We start from the raw sequence: 6,628 nt of genomic DNA on the forward strand, positions 1-6,628 counted from the left end.
CTTAGAAATTAAGTGTTAACGAGCAGTTGGACAGGTGTACCTAATGAAGTGGCCGGTGAGTGTATATGCTGATAACCAGGCCTTCTTCCAGTCAGAGTCCATAAAGATGTTATCCCAAAAGGCTTTTCCTCATGGATTTATCCTCCTCCTTTCATAGAAAGAATTACATATTTCTTTGTAGAAATCAAGAAATACAGTAACTTAGCCTAATAAACTAACCCCACCTGCCAGCGGCTAAAATCATTTATGCCTGCGTTTAATCTCACAATTATCCTGCTTTTTCAGGCTAACAGTAACTCCTTGTGACTCCACATGATCTGAGCAGTCAAGTAAATCTAAGATTAATCTGACGTTATCACTGAAGTTTCAGTTTGACATAAATCCATTTAGACTCCAAGATTAGATTTTAAGCACTTAATTTTCAATACATAGGGGGCCTTTGTTGGGTTTTTGGAATAAGGCTAATTAGACCTTGTTTCATAGTTGAAGTCATTACATTATTTTATATACATTCCTTAAATGAATTTAAAAGTGGAGTTTCAATAATATCCCCAAAAAATGTTTAAAATTCAGCAGATAAACCATCTATTTGTGGGGATTTCCTGGTATTCGTATGTTTCAAAGCTTCGTAAAGTTCCAGATTGGAGATAGGATTTTTACATTTTTTGAATTCTTCTGTGATCTTTGGGATAGAGTCCTTAATACTGTCTACAAATTTCTCACAATGTTCTGGTTCATATTAAAATTTATACAGGTTCTCATAAAAAGCACATATGCTTTGCTATGTCTTTGGGATTAGTATTTTACTTATTGTCTATTCTCAGTGCTGAAATGTTGGATCATTTCTGGTTACGTATTTCAAGAGCAAAAAAATGCTAGATTTTCTCTCACCATGCTCCAACCAGTTAGCTCTGCTTTATTTAGCTTTATATAGAAAGGTTTTTAATTCTTACATCATTTCCTTTTCTTTTTTGTCTTTATTTTTTTTTTGGTATTTGTACGGCAGAAGATGGCCATTTCTTTAATATTCCCATTTATGGATATTGTTCATTTCGTTTTCAGAAAAAATATCAGAAGCTAACAATTTAAGTGAATCTTGAAAATTTTTATTTTGAAGCAGGTTATTAGTTAGCGTCCAGTATCCCCTTAATTTCTTGTTGCTTTCTTTGGAACCATTTAAATGTATTTAGATGAGTTTGTGGTCAGATAAAGGAGCGTAAGAATGCTTCATTTCAGAAATATATTCTGAACAAGAAGAGGAGGTTAGCCATAAATCCATTCTGGATTGTGATGATCTTCTAGTAATAGACCAGGTAAATTCAGAGCAATCTGGATGAAAGAAACACAGTGCATCTATTACAGTTCAATCTGAAAAAGTCACACGAAGAGAAAAGACAATTAGGAGAAATGGCGCTCAGACCTCGGCAGGAAACATAGCGCTGAATTTTGATAGATATGCATGAATAGGAGCAAAAAACAGGGCTGTTTACCCCTAGGCCTGAAACTGGTGGTGGTGTGGAGATAGATGAAGTTGGTTGATGTAGGAGAGCAATGAGTTTCTTTAGTTTAACTTCCAAATAGGCTCCATATTATTCTTGGCTCACAAAAAATGTGTGGTCTTGAAAGGAACATTTGGGAAACTCTCTCTGTCAATCCTTTCATCTAGAGCATCATTAAAATATCCACCAAAACTCAGGAGTGTCTTTATTTTTACTTTGCAAATCCCTTATTTTGGATGTGATTTCTGCAACATACAGCATTACACTACATATTATAAAAAGACTATTGTTAATTTTGAATAAGATAATATAACATCTACCATTATTAGATTTGTAAATTTCTAAAATGTCTCCTGTAAATTTATTGAGTAGCAATGCAATGCCTGCAGAATTATGTGTACCATGATAAATGCGTGCTTTATCTCCCCAATGGCTTTTACAAAACTTAACGTCTGAGCCGCAGAAGGGGGTTCCTGGAAAAAGAAAAAAACAACAATTGGTTTTCAAAAAAAAAAAAAAAACCCCTTTTTTATATGGTTTCTCAAACCACGAACATTAAGTGAGACTATCTTCAGAGTAAGTTAGTGCAAAGGCTTCGAGATGTGAACAAGTTTGCTTTTTAGGCACCTGTAATCAGTTTCTAAGCAAATAAAACTGGAATGCATTGCATAAAATGTGTCTTTAACAGTTAACATGTAAACAAGAAGTCAACAAACATTTTCTGTCCTTTCCTTTTCTTCCTCCCAACCTCCTCCCTAACAGAGAAAGAAAGAACAAAACATTCAGTTCTATAAGTAAAGAGATAATGACAAACCCATGGGACTCACATTAGAAATCTTTCATGGAGTCAGCATTGATTCTCTTTCCCTCAATGATCGCATCTGGACCGCGCCATTCTGTCTTCTTTCCATCTTTGTGAGCTTTTTCAACAAGTGGCCAAAGTTTATTACGTCGCTGTCTTTCACCATAGGTCAGGTCCTCCGTAAGTCAAAGCTTTTTCTCTTTCATCACAGCGGCTCCTGTCTTCTCTGGGACGTTGGACGTCAGTGAAACGTGTCGACGAGAAAGCCCAGCTTGCTCTTTTCATCAGGAGCCATCTGCCCAAATATCTGGAAGACCTGATTTCTTAGGTCTTCTAAGGATTTGTTAGAGGATTAAAAAGATAAATTAAAAAGATTTAGATTCCAGTGTCGTTTGTAACATTCTACTTCTTCAATTTTTTTTCATCTTGTTTGCAACTTGTCATGATTTGTCTTCGCTATATTTTCTATACCTTCCATGTTTTCTTTGACAGCAACTATCTCTTCAGTGTTATGGCTAATCTTTTGCTCCAGAGATATGAACCTGCTCGTTAACTGTTAAATAGCTCTCAGTATGTTATTGTATTTTCTTGGAAGCAGGATTTGAAAGAGGAGCATCAGGTAAAGGGCAGCATAAGTTGAGTGGAGAATCATCACTCCAGTTCAACAAAAAGTTACTCCTTTTTTCTTTTCATTTTGTCCTGTTGTCTGTATTAACATTTGGCTAGCTAGCACAGGATAAAAGGCCTAAAAATCCTAGAAAGGACAGTGGACCAGACTTTAGCTCTCGTATTGTCTTTTCTTTCACATACCAGTTCTTGAAAGTGATGTACTGTTAATTTGTTGTGGTTTATAAGCAAGTGGTGCCTAAAACTCAGAGGAGCTCACAGTGACGCATGTGCGCTGGCTGCCATCTTGGCCCGCACTCTGCAGCATAAATATGGGTCAATTGGAACAGAAATGTACTTGTGACGTCACCATAAGCTTGACTCGTCTGGAGCTGCATTTCACCTCCTTTTATTAATAGTCTCTAGACAATAATAAATTCTTACTTTTTTCATTTAGTGGGGGGATAATAATTAACATAGTCAGAGAAAAACAAATCAAATTAACATTTTGCCATAAAATTTTTTTTTAAAAATCCTCATCAGAGCCAGCGGTACTATGCCGAGAAAGGGCTGCTGCAGACTGGCTAAGGTTAGCCCCGGCTGCTTTTAGCCTCAGAGCTCCGCCGGTCCTCTCAACATAGGAATTTTTTTTTTTATTATGCAGCAAAGTTTCAAATTATCTTAAAATGTGTTTTTATAGAACAACGGCAACAGAAAAGAGGACTTATAACTTAATACTAGTGATGTTATGAGATGATCCAAGGCTTCGAGGCGTGTGTCGAGTTGTGGAGCGGGTGTTTCCCGCAAGGTGGGCATCGAGGCTTGCATCATTTGGGGGAGGAGCCAAAAAAGTAGACATCCAAAGCCCCGCTACCCCGTCATACCACGTGACCACTTCGGGAAGTGGGTCAGCTCGCCCAGAACTTCGGCAGGCATTTAAACAGCCTCAATATTCAGTCAAGATGTCGGAGTTTGTAGGAGAGTTGCTGTGAATTGTATAGAGTTACTTGCTAGTGGCTTCAGCTCTAAGACTTGCCCTTCCACTCCTGAAATCGTTGGTTCCAAACCCACTTCAGACTTCTGAAAGTCTTGATAAAACACAAGTATTTTGGCTAATGTAACAAATTTGGATTGGTTTGCCCTATTAAAAACATAGATTGGGTGAAAGCATTGCCAAATTGGATTTGTTAGTTTTACCAAAAGATTGGTTGAACAAATAACTTACAACCCGATTAAAGCCAAAAACTGTGGAAAAACTATTATGTTTGAATAAAAATGTTTTCCTCCTTTCATTTTGCTTATCATTGCCCAATTTGCACAAACACTTTCAATGTATGCTTGAGCTTATTTCACTAAAATGGCAGAATAACAGTGTAGCTTAAATCATTTTTCTCTTTGAAGACATTTTACACACAAAAACTTGCAAAAGTTTATTACACACACCAATCAATAAAAATTTCAAAGGAACTTAAATGAAAAAAAAAACAAAACAAGAAAAACAATTGCAAAAAAAAATAGATTCTATCACTAACTGTAGATATGCATTCCACCAGTAGGTGGTGACATGTTCACATGAAGCTTCATGAACTGTGGAGATCGTTGAAACAATTAGCCAAAAGTGAACTGTGTGAGCGCCAGCCTGGAAGCTGCTGCTGCCATGATGCATGCTGGGACAGCTGTCGATATCGAGAATTAAGAAGTCTCTGGTGCTGTGGTGCATACTCAGTAAAGAGGGAGGGGTGAAATAAAAAACTGGGGACTTTGTCTGTTCTCAGTATTGTGTTCTTGGGAATTGGAACAGTACTAGACCTGAAGCTGATGACTTTTCATGAGCACATGAGAACACTAAAGCACACATATTGAGAAACGACTGCTGACACAGTGAAACTGAAAAGTTAGAAAGAAAACTTAACAAAGCACAGAACCATGACAATATTTGAAATTATGTTCTCTTTAATCAGGAGAAAACCAAAAACATTTAGCCCCAAGTTATGTGAAATAGTTCTTGCCACTTAAACCTACCGTAATAAGTCCCATCAAGAATTTATAATGGTGACTCCTTTACATCACTGTGAAGGGGTTTTAGGCCTCTGCTTTGCAGAGTTGTTTTCAGTGGAACATTTGACTCAACGGGCTGTTTTAGGTAATGCCACAACTTTTTGATCTGATTTTTTATTTTTTTTTTACCACAAACTTACTTTCGCTTGAGATAACGGCACAAACTGATTAAGAGCACGAATAAAAGTCTACAGCAGTTCAATAATTTTATAATAACAACTTAGGTGTGGTTGCAAATTGCTAACTCTTTCTGAATACTGCTCCCTTCACTATTTGGCCTTTCATTTGTAAACATAGAAGGGTGCAGCATATTAATGGCTAGAGATTAAATGGTCGATTGAACAAATTTAACCAAAGAGTTACTTAAACAGGGATTTAACCACCCTTTGGATATTTGTGTCTAGAACTGGCTGTTAAGATTAACTTAATGGTATTAATTAGACATGTTGTTATTATGTGTATATATATGTCTTTTGGTCCAGGTTGTTTCTAGCTGATCCTTGATAAGATTGGAAAAAAATAAAAATATCATCTCATGTTCCCATCTTCAACATTATCTATTATTGTCCCAGTGCAGTTCTACAATTTTTTTGAAACAGGATGTGTGAACTTGGGCACCAGAAAGTTGCAACAGTCTTTCCTCACGGTAAGAGGGTCAGTTTGCACAAACTCATGCTTTAGATGGCAAAGTCCAAAATATATATATATTTTCCCCATATGGGGGCAGTATTGCCATAGGCCAAACAAGCAGTGATGATTTAACAAAAAGAGAATCTGCATATTTTTCAACAATGATGAATGTCTTGCACATAGGAAAGAAATTATTTTAAATTTTTAGGGGTCACTTAATTATTAAGTTACTTTTGGCTTGAGAACAAATAGTCAAATATCAGTTTTATGTTTCAGATGGTCTTAAAGCTTATTTGAAAAAGTACAGATGTCATAAGTAGGATTTGTTTAATCCTATCGTCAATCTGAATAATTTTAAGAACTAAGCATATTTTAAATTTTCAAATCCCTGTTCAGTACTTGAAACTCCATCAAGCCAATCAAACACACCAGCACATTTGCAGTTTTTATATAAAAAATAATTGATGAATAATTTTTTTAAATAGTTCAATAAATATTACTAAGACAATGTATACAGCTACACTATTAAATAAGCACATCTTTTTACTGTTTACATTTCTTTTTTATGTGTAGAGTTTTTTTTAATAATTCAAGGGTAAATGTAGCATGTTTATTTTCTGTTTTGATTGCTTATATTAGTGCTACAGTAAAGATACAGCTTTGCTATAAATATTGTAGAATCTATTGAGAAGAGTTTCAGGCCACATGAGCCACTTTCTCTCCTAAACCAAGAACTGTGTGATGTCTGAGAGGGAGCTGCAGCAACCAAATCATAGATATGACATCGATTCATAAGATCCTCCCAATAAGGATTAGAAGCTGCCATTACAGTACAATAAATACCCGACAAGGTAAATTTGTTTCATCCTATTTCTACCTATTTACCGCTACTGTTTTTTCACCAGCAGATGGAACTTTTTCATACTGCAGCTGTTTTCTGTTTTTTTAACAGCTATTCATGGGACATATGCCTTAACACCCCATGTCCAAATTTTCCTTCCCCTACCTTACATGTATCTTCATATAATCCATG

Source organism: Cyprinodon variegatus, unplaced genomic scaffold, assembly GCF_000732505.1.
Source record: "Cyprinodon variegatus isolate N-32 unplaced genomic scaffold, C_variegatus-1.0 Scaffold355, whole genome shotgun sequence".
NCBI classification, from domain to species: Eukaryota; Metazoa; Chordata; class Actinopteri; order Cyprinodontiformes; family Cyprinodontidae; genus Cyprinodon; species Cyprinodon variegatus.